The following is a 17,250-nucleotide window of genomic DNA, read 5'->3' as shown; positions in this document are numbered from 1 at the left end:
TGTAGTTTAGATAGCTATTCACACTATTAATCTGGTAAACCCATGAGCATAAAGGCGATTTCCATCTTCTGTGTCGACTTCTATTTCTTTCTTCAATGTTTCCAAGTTTATATTACAGAGTTTATCATTTCTTTTGTTAGATTTTATTATTAAGATGTTAATTTTAAAACTATTTTGAATCAAATTTCTAATTTCTTTCCTACATTGTTCATTATTGCCCTAAAGACTAGTGACTTCCATATACTGCTTTTTGAATCCTAACCTATACTGAAAGTTTTTTTTTAATCAGATCTTAAATCTATTTGATGAGATCTTTAGAATCTTATTAAGTAACTTATAATGTCTTGAATAGGAAAAATTTGACTTGTTCCTTTACTATTTGTAGACTTTCATTTTTTTTCTTTCCTCATTACTCTAGGTAAGATTTCAAACACTGTGTGAATAACAGTAGAATAATTTAGAGTAAACAGTGTATATATCTCATCATTGCACAATTTAGAGACTTGGAAATGCTCTCAGTTGTTCTCTATATGCAATAATGGTATAGATAGACTTATTTTATATAACACTTATTATGTTTAGATGTGATCTTCCTACTCCTAGTTCATTTATGATTTGTATCCTGAAGGGAAATTGAACTTTATCAAAGGACATTTTTTTCATCTGTTTAGATGACCATTTGATTTCTGTGATTATCTTTTTGCTTTGGGTTAGTTTTATTATATATTGCTCCATCTTATTTATCTTTGCAAGAACCAAATCCTTGCTTCATTGCTTCTACTTATTTTCTTTTATTCTCTATTATATAAACTTGGGTTTATTCTTTTCTGCCTCTTTGTGTGTTCTCTTTTTGTTCACATTATGTATGGGTTTCATTTTTAATGAAGTTGTTTTGCAGCTGTTTTTTATGCACATGAATTCTTCACTGCTTGTTTCTGTTTTCTTTTTATCAGATAACACAGAGGTTCATTCTAATCTGTAATGTTACTGTAGACTTACTAAATTTAAAAAGACATTTATTTTTAGTAACAAATGCAAACCTAGAATTCCTCTCTAACATAAAACATTTGATAAAATAGAAGCAATCTGATGTGTATCAAATATTCTTTTTTTTTTAATTGAAAAAAAAAATTTCCGCTTCCTCCCTGCCTCCCATTTCCCTCCCCCTCCTCCCACCCCTCTCCGCCTCCACCTACTCCTCTTCTCCTCCCTCTCCAGTCCCAAGAGCAGTTAGGGTTCCCTTCCCTGTGGAAAGTCCAAGGTCCTCCCCCCTCCATCCAGGTCTAGGAAGGTGAACATCCAAACTGTCTAGGCTCCCACAAAGCCAGAACATGAAGTAGGATCAAAACCCGATCGCTTCCTATGTATAACCCAAGCAGCACAGACATTAAGGGCAACATTGAATAAATGGGACCTCCTGAAACTGAGAAGCTTCTGTAAAGCAAAGGACACTGTCATTAAGACAAAAAGGTAGCCTACTGACTGGGAGAAGATCTTCACCAACCCCGCAACAGACAGAGGTCTGATCTCCAAAATATATAAAGAACTCAAGAAACTAGATGTTAAAATGATAATTAACCCAATTAAAAAATGGGGCACTGAACTGAACAGAGAATTCTCAACAGAAGAAGTTCAAATGGCCAAAAGATACTTAAGGTCATGCTCAACCTCCTTAGTGATCAGTGAAATGCAAATCAAAACAACTTTGAGATACCATCTTATACCTGTCAGAATGGCTAAAATCAAAAACACCAAGGATAGCCTTTGCTGGAGAGGTTGTGGAGAAAGGGGTACCCTCATCCATTGCTGCTGGGACTGCAAACTTGTGCAAGCACTTTGGAAATCAGTGTGGTGGTTTCTCAGAAAAATTGGGAACAACCTACCCCTGGACCCAGCAATACCACTCTTGGGAATATACCCAAGAGATGCCCTATCATATGACAAAAGCATTTGTTCAACTGTGTTCATAGCAGCATTATTTGTAATAGCCAGTACCTGGAAGCAACCTAGATGTCCTTCAAAGGAAGAATGGATGAAGAAGGTGTGGAATATTTACACATTAGAGTACTACTCTGCGGTAAAAAACAATGACTTCTCGAATTTTGTATGTAAATGGATGGAAATAGAAAATACTATCCTGAGTGAGGTAACCCAGACCCAAAAAGAAGATCATGGGATGTAGTCACTCATAATTGGTTTCAAATATTCTAAGAAGAAACAATTCCATACTCTGAAGGTCTGGATTATGAAGATTCCAAAGCAAAAGGATTAATATAGAATTTTAAAGTTGAAAACTCTATATAAACACACTGAGACACACTGTATTCATGCTGACATAGAACTTCTATTCTTTTTAAATAGATATTTTCACTATTTCTTTTAGAATTTTTAACAATGGTTTAGGTCATACACACCCCCCCTCTACAATCCCTTCTCAAAACCAGTCCCCTTTTCTCACCCATCCAGATTTTTATCATTTTCCCACCGATGGCAATTTGTGTTCTCCAAATATTACTCATGTATTACACCAGAGTATGAGTTCCATATTAGGGGCTACTTCTTTTTATAGCAGTTAGGATTTTTTTTTATTTTATTTATTTATTTTTTTTGGTTATTTGAGACAGGGTTTCTCTGTGGTTTTGGAGCCTGTCCTGGAACTAGCTCTTGTAGACCAGGCTGGTCTCGAACTCACAGAGATCCGCCTGTCTCTGCCTCCCGAGTGCTGGGATTAAAGGCATGCGCCACCACCGCCCGGCCCAGTTAGGATTTATTAATAGCTCTGCTTTTAGTGGTAAAGTTCTAGCTCAACGCACCCTCCCCCCCTTTCTGGTATTCAGCCTGACTTGGATTTGTAAAGGTCTGTGAACACAGTTATACTTAAAACATATATGTAATTACTCTGCTCTGTTTGAAACATGTTTTCTACTGTAGTGACTCTGGTTTTTATACTTTTCTGCTCTACTGTTTCCCCCAATTATCCATGAGCTTTGGAAGGAAGGAGGGAGCTATAATTCTTTCATTTAGGGCTTTTCATTCTACATTCTTAATCTTCATATCGTAGCCAGTTGTGAGTCTCAGTGTTGATTACCATCTGCTGCAAATGGAAATTTCCCTGATGAAGGTCTTGAGATACTTTTTTCTGCAGATATAATGAAAGCTATTAGAAGCAGGTTTAATATCATATTCCTGTAGGCAAACTACAGTAGTAGTTATTTGTAAGTTCTCTTAACTGTCTAGCCATGGGATCTTGGCTTGATACTAGTGCTGTAATGTATCTCATCTCATAGACTGAGACTTAAATCCAATCAGAAAGGGGTTGACATACCAGAAAAAGCAGACTTGCAAATAACTAATTCTGACCGTAATGGGAAAAGAAACTCAATAAAGTCAATAAGTAAATTCATCAAGGTACTTATAATCATTAGTAGCCTAGCCATGAACTTTGAACAATTGCATAGTAAGATTGTAGATTTTGGGATCAATTCATCCTGTGTTTAATGATGGTCTCTGATGTTGGAAAAATAATCATAGTGTAGGAAAGATTAATGAAATGCCTAGAATTTGATCCAGGGAGGCAGATAGCCAAAACACCAGTGCTGTAGGAAATTCTTCAGCCAGTAGCCTTTAAGTTATCCATGCAAGTGGGCGTAACCTCTTATAGTATAAATGCTGAGGTAAAGCCCACACTCTATCTGCGCTCCATCTCTTTTTCAGCTGGGGGATTCAGTTGCTGTTCTCAGTTCAAGCAGAGGACTGTGATCTGTGAGTCTACTCCTAAATAAATAACCCTTTATTATACTCAATTCTGAGCTGCTGTGGGATTTTTTTTAGTGTCAGTCTTCACACCAGGAGCATAAAACATAACAACATTTAGCACCTACTGTGGTAAGGTACAATCAGTAAGGAGTGTTTTAGTGGCAGGCATATTTTGGAAAAATATCTTTAAATCAAACAGCAGAAAAGATGCCTATGTCTGTATTCTGTGGTTGGAATTTGATCATGGTCTTTCTTTTCTTTTCTTTTTTTTTTTTTAGCTCAGAAAACTATTCACAATAATCATTTATGTAACTAGTATCATTTAAAAGAATAGCATCTACCAGTTTCTTTTCTAAAGAGAGATAGTTTGGATCTGGAGGAGCAGGAAAGGGAGAAAACTGTATGGGGAGTTCAGGGAGGGGAAACAGAATACATTGTAAGAAACAAATTCTATTTTCAACTGAATAATATAAAATTATAGTATGTGAGGATAACATTAAAGTACAAAAGTAAGTTGATCTCTTTGGTTATGTACATGTTTAATGCACATGACTTTTACTAGTTTTCACACACAGTGAAACGATGATGAGGACAGACTTCAGAATGTGCCATTTCTTAACCTATATTTTATTTATTTAATATGTCAATATTTTAATTACACTGAGAGGCAGAAAAGCCTGTTAAAATGCAAATTTTATATTACAGATAAATTAAAGGAAATAATTTGACATTAAATAGGTTTACAAAATTAGCTCATTAGACGGTAGATCTTACCTTCAAAGGCAGTTGAAAACACTGAAGTCAGTGAAAGCTAAATGAATAATAAATGATGAAACTATTGATGATCCAGAACTTTGTGGAGAGCTATAAAGTCTTTTGAATGTATAACATACAAAATAGAAGTAAAGACACTTATTATTTAATAATTATAAATTCCTTGATGATAATATAAATTAATATTGAATATATTTAGACTTTTATAAACCAAGTCTGTTACAAGTGCTTTCCCATTTTACAGGCAGCAGAACTATGAATAATCCCTTTGAAAAGAGTTACTTTCATTTTAGCTAATAACTTCTTTATTTCCTTTAAAAATATCTCCATTCTCTTGAGTTTCTTATTTACATAATGAAGATACTCTATGTTATCTGCAGTCTTATGAGGCTGAAATTTCTAAAGCTATAGAAATTCAGGGGAAATGAGCATCATCAGTGAAATCATGATTCATGTCACTTTTCAAGGTGGTTTATACCGTAACAATATTTTTAGAAGAGCACATATACAATCCAGGCATATTCAAGCATATGTTTGTATATGGTGTGACCTTTTTCATGTACTGATTTATGGCCAAATTTTAACTAACATAGCATTACACACTATACCAAAATGCTGTAACTTTCTTTATAGTTATAAATTATTATTATTATTTTTTTGATTTTTCGAGACAGGGTTTCTCCGTAGCTTTTTGGTTCTCATCCTGAAAGTAGCTCTTGTAGACCAGGCTGGCCTCGAACTCACAGAGATCTGCCTGCCTCTATTCTATTTCAAAGAACTATTACACGGTGTATGATGCAAATGGATCATTTCTAGCACATACCATTAGAGATTTTCAACAAAACAATTAAGATACTTGAATTGTTTATTAATCACAATTGTTTTAAAGAATAAGTTCACTCAAAGCCATTTTAATAAAGTACATATAATTTTTTTAGCAGTTGCAGTGTTTTGGGAACATAAAGGATATATTTAAAGAATATATTTAATTAATAAGTAAAGTTTTATGTTTATATTCATTTGTATTACCTTAACTAGCAAAAGACTATACCTATATAAAAAATAACTCAGGCACAGAGTATTTTCAATTTAGATACTGTATTAAGAAATATTTCTGTTTTAAAGTTTATAATTTACATAATGTATTATAAATTCATACATTTTTTACCCCACTTGATGCAGGCTTAATGCTTTAGCTTGCAAATTCCATGTACTATATACAGACAGAGAGAATCTTTATTATATTATCTTTGTAATATACTCTATGATGAGTAATTACGGTGTCCTTTTTATGTTTAATTTCTTAAAATTATCTGATAGAACATGCACTTATGTATATTTATAGTAGTAATTTGGTATTAGTTAATAAAATTCTCATTTATTATTTAATTATTCTTTTCTCATATATCACATTCTGACTGTACTTTCCCATCCCTCCACTCGTCCACTCCTCCAAGTCCCCCTCCTTTTTCATTCAGAAAAGAACAGGCCTCTAGAAATATAAACCAAATATGTCATACTAAGTTACAATATATCTATGCAAATTCCCTTATATCAAGGCTGGAGAAGGCAATCCAGTGAGAGGAATATGGTCCCAAAAGCCAGCAAAAATGTCAGAGAGAACTGCCACTGTTATGAGTCCCAGAAGAATACCAAGCAGCACAATCATATCATATATGCAGAGTTCCTAGCTCAAACATACAGGCTCTCTTATTGTTGCTTCAGTTTGTGTTAAGAGACCCTGTGAGTCCTGCTTAGTTAATTCTATGAGCTGTTTTCTTTTGGTGTCTTCAACCCCTCTCACTTCTGCAATCCTTTCTTATGCTCTCTCTACCTAATATTGGGCTACGATCTCTACATCCGCTTCCATCAGTTGCTGGGTAAAGCCCCTCTGATGACAATTGGTATAGGTTCCTGTCTATAAATATAGCAGAATATAATTATGAATCATTCCATTGACATTTCTTTGTTGTTTTTATTTCTTGGTTTATCCTAGGTTTCTGGACTATTTATAGCTCACTTTATGGAAGTGTCAGTGCTAACAATCTTTATCTTGAGTCAAGGATCAAGACAACACTTGCAAGTCAGTAACCAGGGGACTATGTCTTATTTGATATTTGTTAATTGCTTATCCTCTAATAGACTCTGCTCTCAGTTTTCACATGTTCTTCATTTGGTAATTGTCTTCATGCATCCTAAAAGTCACACATATGTATAATTTCAGGATGCTGTTATTTTATATTTTGTCAATTTTCTCAGCAATTGAATACCTTTTTGTCTGAAATGGAAACCATTTTCTTCCTACTTCGTTCATGGTTTAACACAGTCCTCTACTCAGACTGCAGAGTCTGATCCCCTCTGTTTTTCTGTAAGAAATTCTTACTGCTAAACACACACACTCATACACACACACACATGCACACATACATGCACATTCACACTCACATACGCATGTACACACACAACTCTTTTGCAGATATAATTAGAGATATTGCTTTAATTTCTGATGTTGTTGAATTTCACACTTAAACTTTTTATTTTGTGTCTATATGTGTGATTTTGTGGTTGTGTATAGTTATGTGGACATAAGAGGAACATGTTTATCAGGAGGCCAGAAAAAGATGTGGTGTCCTGTGTGATCCATTTTCCACTTGATTCTACAGTCTTTCACTGATACTGGATTTTTGCTTGCAGTATGGACCCAAGGATCCTTTACTATTTCTCCCACCATGTTGGGCTTCCAGGTAGGTGAGTCTGCTGCCATGCTTCTCTTTTAGATAGGTTCACAAACCCAAAATCAGCTTATTATCCTTCCATAGTAAACATTCTTATTCACTGAGCCATCTCTTCAATCTTCATGACACAAAGGCATGGACAGTAAATTCAAGATTAGGCTATCAAAGTTTCAGGAGACCCATTTAACTCCAATTGAGTTGAGTAAATTTGCATGAAATAATTTCTGGCTATAAAATAATTAAAGTGGTATGTGAGAGATTGTTTATTCTTTATGTCAAAGAAAGACTTATCAAGTGACAGCGGTAAGACTTTTTATATTACTCATCTTATTGCTGACCATATAATACTGTACTCATTCATACTAACCCTGTAAATCACATAAATTAATCCTACCTATGATTAGGGATAGTCCTACCTGTGGTTGACTTCGTAAACAATCATAACTGTTTAGAACCTTTCCTTCCAGAGTATGAATGCATATATGACTGAGAGTGTTTCAGGTCTGCAGTAAAAGGGATCCACCCCCAACCACAAGCAAGGGCTATATTGATAATCTAGTGTTCTGGAAGTCACTTTGTCTACCCTGACCAACCATTCAGAAGGAGTTTTCTTATTCTTTCTACTGGAGTTTTTGTTTGTCTGTGTTTTTTTTTTTTTTCTGACATTGTAAGCCAAACTGTCTTAACTTTCTTTAAAATGTGTATGTATGTGTATATGTATGTATGTACTAAATAATATCATTCCTTGAGGTTTTGTCAAAAATCTATGTTTTATTAGATCCTTATTCCTTCTCCTCTATTTTTAGGTGATTTATTTACTATTTAGGAATTTTTATACTTTTCTTTTTTCCACAGCTCAAAGTTTACAACTATGTTTAACTTTTGGTTTTAAATTTTGTTTGTGCATAATTTACAGAAAAGTGTCATGAGAAGGTTCCTATACATTTGTAGTCTGCTACTTTGTCCCAGCTACACTGGATAGTAATCTTTTCATAGTGCTATAATAATTTTCCTGATCCAGCTTGTATCAAAGCTGTATTTAGATGATGGATGTCTTATGTGCCAATCACTTCATCATTTTAGCACACAAGTATTTGCTGAAAAATTCTGGTGATTAAAGAGATAGCAGTAGTTTCTTTTCAAGCTTCTTAAACCACATGTTAAAAGTAAGCATTCTTTTATAGCACACATGTTTTTTATAATAAAATAGGCTTTTATTTTTGAAAATGAAAAATCTAAAATAATTTCTTAATCCTGGATGTATTTTTTTTGTCTTTGAAATTTGTAAACTGGAATCGATATTAGCTCATTAGTTTTTGAAGCTTCCTTCAGTCTTTCTGTCTCTCTCTTACACACACACACACAGACACACACACACACACACACTTATTATTATTCCTACCTATAAAATATATATTACTATACATATTTTTATAAAGTATTTTAACAAATATGATTCTACAATCACTTGGTTAATATGTATATTTTACAAGAGTAATTATTTATTACTAAAATAGGATTTAAATCATGAAAGAATTAATAATATATCATTGAAATGTACAGTTAACCTCAGATCAAGCAGGGTTTGAAAAGTCAGTATCAGAATTTATACAAGAACATTCCAATGCTTCATTATAAATTGAGTCCTAGTCTGCTATAGTTTTTATTAATGTGAAAAGACACTGCGACAAAGGAAAATTGTGCAGGGAAAAGATTGGGGATTAAATTTCAGAGAACTGGAGCCATGAAGACAGAGAATGAAATGACGTGGCATGGCCCATCCCTAGTGACACATCTTTTCCCTAAAGACCACACCTCCTAATCCTTCCCATTCATTATCACCAAATGGTGAACAAGGATTTTTTTTTTTTTTTTTTGGTTTTTCGAGACAGGGTTTCTCTGTGGCTTTGGAGCCTGTCCTGGAACTAGCTCTGTAGACCAGGCTGGTCTCGAACTCACAGAGATCCGCCTGCCTCTGCCTCCCGAGTGCTGGGATTAAAGGCGTGCGCCACCATCGCCCGGCTGTGAACAAGGATTTAAATGTATGGGCCAGTGCTGTTCATTCTCATTAAAACCACCACATAGTTCCAGGGAAAAAAAGTAACTATGAAAGAATTATAAGACTCAGAAATGTTGACATATTGGAAAAGTAGATATCACTGGAAAGTAAAGAAGTTTATACCTCTAGGGATATGTTGAATGTGCAGCATTTTAGTGGTATGTGGAATAAGTTGGTGAAAGAGAGGTTAATATCCTGAAATAATATAATGCTATCTTTCTTTTATAAGACCAAGGATAATAGAGGCAGATATTGGTACCGATCAGACAAATATGAATGATGAGGAAGATGAAATAATTGATGAGATGACAATTGCTGTCATACGTAGGATATTATAATTTTAATAACTATCAGGGTCTCAGTAGTATTCAACTAACACTGCCTCACAGATTTATGGAATTTAAACAATACAAAATCCAAAAAGTAAATAAAGTGTAAACTATTTTGCAGAAAACTCAAACATCGGAACCTGAGGTCAATCATTTCTATGAAGATTTATGATCTTCAGTTTTAAAAAATTGAACAGGTGCCTCTATATCTAGGAATAAGGATGCTAAAAACCTAAATGAATAGATTATTCTTGCATGAGAATTCAGTCAAATAAGAAAAGCCTCATGAAAATTTGCATGTGTGACTTGCACCAGGTGAATGAGAATAGCCAAATATTCTTTAAAAACTCTTGGGTGAAAGTGTATTATAGTCCCTGATTGAGTACATGTACTGTAGTCATGATCGTCCTGTAGTACAGTAGAATACAGTCTATAAACTAAAACTTGTCCAAGCCTATGTTATATTGTGTCACAGATCCTGAACAAAAAAGTAGAAAAAACATTTACACAGGTTGACTTGAAGCTTTTTTGAAACTCCACCTTACAAATGTTAATATAATTAGAGAATCCCAGGTGAATAGGTCATGGTTACATGTGTCTCAGTCATCTTGTTATTGACATTCTATGTCATATCAATAGATTATCCATCAAAGTCAGAGAACAAAAATCCCATTAAAGTGAAGCTCCCACATGGACAGTGTAGAATGGTAAACATGAGTATGAATTAAGATACTAGAACTAAATTGAATTTTTCTTTTTTCTTTTTTTTGATTTTTTCTTTTTTTATTACATTTTTTATTAAAAATTTCTGCCTCCTCCCCGCCTCCTCCCTGCCTCCCTTTTCCCTCCCCCTTCCCCCACTCCCCATCTCCCACTCCCCTCCCCCTCCCTCTTCAGTCCAAAGAGCAGTCAGGGTTCCCTGCCCTGTGAGCAGTCCAAGGTCCTCCCCCTTCCATCCATGTCTAGGAAGGTGAGTTTCCTGAATGGAAGTGTGCTGCTATTACCATGTTCCTATAAAATATTGCCTTAGTGAGTAGTCTCTTGAGTGTTCTGACTATTGCTCATTTGTCCTAACTAAATGGACAAGAACCAATTTTGAGTATCAAATAATAAAACATGATTATAATTACATTCTCAGTTCTTTTTGTGTTTCTATAAATACCTCTTTTATACTCAAATCTCCCACCTTAATTCTGTCTCATGTTAGAGCTGCCATTCTTATATTTCTTTGTCAGATGTCTAATGACTACAGAGTCACATTTATGATCTGAATAATGAAACCTCATCAGACAAGTTCTACTGGTAACATATGTTTTATCTCTATGAAGAATGAAGTTAAGTGACTATACACAGCCATTTAATGTAAATTGGGAAATTAAATCAAATGCAAATGACATGCCTTTAAACATAAGCTCCTTATTTGGAAAGGAAAATTTTTATTTGTATCTGGGTTACTTGTTAATTGTGCAACTAATTAATCTTCAGTATTTCAATATCTATAATAGTTATCATAATGCTTGTTTTATTGTCTTCAAAATAGTGTCATATTCATCAGTTTTACATTTATATCGAGGAATAGGAATATATGTGTTCACAGATACTTTTGTCATTTGAATAAATGTCCAAAAAGGCCATATATTAATCATTTTTAGCAATGTTGCTGCCATAGTGTAGTAAAATCTTTAAGAGATGAATTCTACTCAGAGATCTTTTGTTAATTGATGTAATGTCCAATAGGAAGCCTCAGTCTCTTCTTTCCATACTGTAGCTTAACACAGATCCCAAATCAATGAGGCAGTAAAGTAATGGAGGGAACTCCCAAAATGCTGAATAAAACAGCATTGTCTTTCCGTTTTTTAAGCTTATTGCATCTGTTCTTTCCCATGAGAATGACAAAATTATCTCTGTTTTTCTCACTCCTCTCTCTCTCTCTCTCTCTCTCACACACACACACACACACACAGACACACACAATTTGTAGAATTTCTTCATGAGATAAAGCCATTTTGTGATGTTGCCCTTTTGTTTTAGCACTATAGCATTACCCAAACAGTCCTTATACTTGGATATTTTTCATGGACCATTATTTTAGAACTCTGAAAGTAAATAGTCTATGTGTATATACATATCTATATAGTTATATGTTTTTTACATATATAAAACAATATGGTAGTCTTTAGATTAATATTTCAAATTTGAAAGCATGTCTACTAAGCAAAACAAACAATAGTATATTCATCAATGTGAGTCAGGCATACATGAAGAATTAGCTTAATACATGAATTTATCTTTGAAAATAAGCCTTAGTGAGAATTTGAAAGCAAGCAAGTATGTGCTTTTAAAATTCTATTAGAAAAGATTGTATCTTTAAGCACTGTAAATACATAATCACCTGACATTTATGGCCAACCACTAAATATTTCATACACAGCTCTTTCTCTATTTTTCAAAATCACCTCTCATTTCCCTCCTGTCCCTACTAATGTGAACAAAAGGGAGCTGCATGCTAACAAGACATTTTCTTAGATAAAATGCATTATCAAATATATTACAGCAGTATTTTGCCAAGAGAACCTTAAGCAACTGATACTTCAGTAAGGTAAACATGGGAATCTTAGACTATGTAGTTGTTTGGTAGGGCTTTCATTTGAGAACAAGATGTCAGTATTGTTGATTTCCTGTGACAACTTTCCCTTTGAATTGCAGCTTCCTCTCTTCCTGTTCATATGACCTTCATGCACTTTTATATTTGGATCCTAAAATCTCAAAATCTCCAGATTTTACTGGATTTAATCCTAGATATTGACCTCCCTTTTAGCTTAGTAACATCTTAATCAACTTTGTGTCTAATAGAGCTAAAACTCAAGGTACTGGTAAACAATGTCAAGAGATGAATGTGAAAAGGCCTACTTCAATTCATCCAGGTCCTTTTGATGTAAACCACTGCAAATCCAAACCGCTCCCTATATGGAGCACCATCACACTCTTAATTAGCACTGCCACTTTTAAACTTCTTTTATTCTGGTAATACAATTTCAAGTTAAATGTTTTTCTCTAAAATGGACATCCTATAATGACAACAAAAGCAGAAATCACTCTCTTCAAATGCTATTTGAATTTTCCATATTAGTAATTAAACTTTCCTTTGCAGTTGTCTTAAAAATTGTTTCAATTTCACATAAGTAGAAGTGGGAAGATAGAGACAAAGAGAGGAAGAAAAAGGATATTTTATATTCATAAATAAATATAAAATAAACAAATAATAAAGTAAAAATAATTAAATGATATATTTATGAATAAATATAAATACACAAAAATATGTATTTACTAATACATAAGAATAAATATAAAAGTGAATATTTATCCTCTCAAGATATGTTATTTATGCAAAAACCACTCAAGAAATATTTTTTTCAAAATGTTAAAAAATAAAAATTGAATTGTTTTTATCTGTAGTGCAATTCTGCCAAATAGAGCCAGTGTAAATACAATAGAGAGACAATCAACCTTTTTTCCTTTTCTATTTTTTTTTATGTGTGTAAATCAAGCATTCTCATTGCACCCCATTCTCTTTTTGACTTTCGGTTTATATTAAACACCTCTTACACAGTAGTCCATTTCCCAGGTTCACTATTTTGTCTTTCCCTGGCAAAAGTGTCTCCATTATATGAGTCAAAATCTATTAAAAATGATGCTTTTTTTCCTTGTCCTTGCATCATTGTTTCCATTTAAATAGGAACATAGACAAACTAATTCTTGCTCTGAATACTGACATATTATTTTTTCAAAGCTTAATTCCAAATTTTAAACTAATATACTAAAAAAATGGTTTACTGAAGCAATAAGCTTCATACTATATTGCATCAAATAGATACGTTTTTTGTAAATGCAGTTTTGTGATTATATATTTTAATCTAGATCCAAACTTAAATAAAATATTAAAATTGGCTATATCTAATAACAATATTAAGTGATAATTTTATATTTTCTTGCAAAAAATGTTTAAAATATTTTTAGATATTGGTTAAATGTCTCTTATTAAAATTTTAATGACTATGTCTTATCCTTTTTCCTTAGAGTTTAATGTTAAAATTCATCAGATAAATTTATTATATTCCTCTAATTCTGCATATCATATTTTTGCTCATGATGTCACTAAATTCCCAAAGTTTAACTGGCAATAGTTGTAGGTTTTATCTCATTTAGCAGATGACATTTACTTGGCACATTGTCTCCCTTAGACTGAACACATACCTCATACTCTCAATGAGACCATGAACCTGAGACTGTATAGATCATTGGCTCTACAGCAAAAGTTTCTTCTATGACTCTGCTAAATGTATATATCAACACAACTCCTAAAGACAGGCTATTCTATACCCGTAGATCACTGTATTGCTCAGTCTTCATTAAAGTAACTTCTTATAATACATCGTAATTAACAAAGAGACTAATAACTAGAAAAGTGCAGAGAGTGAGAGTCTTCAGAGCACTAAGCCCTAAAGAGAATGTGCTTATCACTCTCTGCTCGAAGGGTCAGTGATCTTTGCAAGAGGAGTCAGAAGTGGATTAAGTAAGTCTGAGGTGGAATAAAAACTTCAAGGAAATGATATCTTTCAGAAACAATGGAGGTATACATATGAATTTACAGAAACTACGAAAGCATGGATGAACATACACAATTCAAGTCAGATAAATTTCCAGCATGGAAAAGAGAAATTGGGCACAAATTCCTATAACTTCACAAGAAACCATTTGCAGCTGATAGTGGCTAGAAAAGAAAGAGAAATCGGTTTTCTTGAGTGGAGTGACACTGTGAATATCATCCTCTAGGAGAGCCCTATTGTTCAAGATTCATTCGCCTACACAAGCCAAATTCCATGCTTTGGAATTGTATTGTGTGCATGATTTTTTTTATTATTTTTGCATTTGTGTTGTTTATTTAAAGAGAAAGAAAGAACAAGAAGTTCAGTGGGGAAGGTTAGAGACGAGTCGAAGGAACATGAAAAACATATACTTAGGAAAGATTAAATATATAGAGATAAAATAAATATGTTAGGTATAGTATTCACACCCCTAGTCCTAGAACTCAAGAGGGAAAGACAAGTAGATTTCTGTGAATTCAAGGCCCTCCTGGTCTAGAGAGCAAGTTCCAGTACACACACACACACACACACACACACACACACACACACACACACACACACAAATGACTTAAAACATTCCATCATAGACTATAAAAACTTGTAGGGTACAGAGACTAATAAATGCAAATATGTCTCCCAGTTGATTCTTTTTCATTGAGAGGAATTCCTCACTTTTACTGGCTGAAGCTTAGGAAGAAAACTATTGAGAGAGTGAGAGCAGCCTTTTCATCATGTCAGGAGCAACTCAAATATCAGTAGATACTCTACAGTGCATAATCTGTATTAATGTTATACTGGTTTACAAAATGAACTAATGTTGAGACTGGGTGGCTACAACAACATTATAACAAAGACTTCCACATTTGGACTTCATAATAAACACTGAGAAATTAACGTGTTAAGGAAAAGTGTGATCAGAAGAAATCACAACTAGGTTGCTTAATAGCTTTGTTATTGCATGAATAGTAATACAAAAGTCATCACAAAATAGAATTAGAACTAATATTCTATCCAATATTTCCTTTTGTGTGTATATATGCTTAAATTAATTCATAAAGGAACTTGTGGATATCTGAGTCTTCCTATGCTCATTGCAAATCTGTTCAGAATATACGAGATTTGTAAAGAAACTAATGCCTATACATTGACGAAGAGATTTAAATGAATAGTACATGCAGTTGAGAGAATATTATTCTGGCAAGAAAAGAAAATTGCAGCATGTGATAACATGTAGACTTTAAAGTTATTATATAAAACTAAATAAACTAATCACAGAATTACCTCGTTCAATTCCACTTACATGATATATCTGATAAATGGTAGTGCTATGTATAATTTGGGTCTTTTTGCACTTAATATAAAAACTTCATAAATTCCATTTTTTCTGTTACTTGAAACTCCACCTAAAGTAATGTTTCAGTACAAAAGTAATCCAATCACTTTTACCATTTATACTATATTATTTCAAAGAAAAGAACACTCTATCTATAACATAATTAGACAATTTTTATAATGTATGATTTTTCCAGACCATAGTTTTAAATATTAAAATAAAATTTGATTTATACCTCAACTTGTTCAATTAATGTAATTTAATTTAGAATTAATTAAATCAGTTCTATGTTTTCAATCTTATGCATATTTATACAGGGGAAAGTAATTAAGGATAAAATCTATTTTGGAAAAGTCTTCATTTTCATTAATTGAAATAATCAAGTCCTTTGAAGTCATTTAGTTGTGATATTTTGGTTATCAGAGTGAAGTACATATTTAGTAGAGTGAATTATTCATATGTTCTTTCACACTATTTTAGGAAGCCGAGGACTTTGAATTCATTTCATTGTGTAGAGTTTGCAAATAAAAAAAAGTTGAATAGAAAGTTCCATTAGATTGCATACCTTATTTCAAACAAACAGTATTTTAAGGCATATGCAAATGTAAGAACTGATATAATTTCTCATTTTGATTTCATTTTTTGATCCATGTTCTAGTTTAGATTTCATAATTAATCAATAATACACATGGTTATTATTCTGGGAGCTACTCAGTTAATAGCTTTAAATTCCTGGTGGATGTAATATGATTATTTATAAATCTTTCAAATTTCTCAATGTGATACCTATATAAAAATTCTTTTTTATAATTTAAAGAAAGTAAGTCACTTAGAAGCTTTAACAGTAAATGTCCAAAGCAACTAATCCTTTTTTATTTATTTCTTTTTAAAAATCTAAGTTTATACATTAATAACCATAACTACTTCTGAGTATTCCATGGTTTTTTAAGGCTACTTAGTTTGTGACTTATTATCAATGGCCATAACTATAAATAGGCTGTGAAAGCTTGAGAATATATTGAATACCAGCTGAGCTTATAAAATCAATCAAATACAAAAACTATTTATTAATAACACCAGTATATTAAGAAGAAAGATAATAATTCAAACCTGAACTACTTAATTCTCATATATTTAATTATGGCATTTTATTATTTTTGTGTAGATGTTTCCTCCAAAAAAAATAATACTTTGTTTTTCAGGAGGACATGTCTTTAGGCCAGCTAAAAATATTTTCAGGTATTTTACCCTGAAGCTGACCACATTCACTAGGCCTGTCCCTGCCTCCTTAGATGTAATAATAAGGCTGTTGATAATCACTTTCAGGTGAAGTCAAAATCTAACGATGTAGATCATATTAGTATGGAAATTAATGTCTATCCCCAGTTAGCCTTAACTGTTGATTCTCTTATAGAGAATGCAACTGTGTACTATCTCAAGTGGTTTCCATGTTTTATTTTATTTTATTATTATTACTACAAATTTTCACCTCCCCTGCTCCCATTTACCTCCCCCTCCCCCTACTCCCCCTTTCCCTTCCTCTCCAGTATAAAGAGCAGTTAGGGTTCCCCACCCTGTGGTAAGTCCAAGGTCCTCCCCCCTCCATCCAGGTCTAGGA

Source organism: Chionomys nivalis, chromosome 3 (assembly GCF_950005125.1).
Source record: "Chionomys nivalis chromosome 3, mChiNiv1.1, whole genome shotgun sequence".
In the NCBI taxonomy this organism is placed as follows: Eukaryota; Metazoa; Chordata; class Mammalia; order Rodentia; family Cricetidae; genus Chionomys; species Chionomys nivalis.
This window is presented reverse-complemented; position numbering follows the sequence as displayed.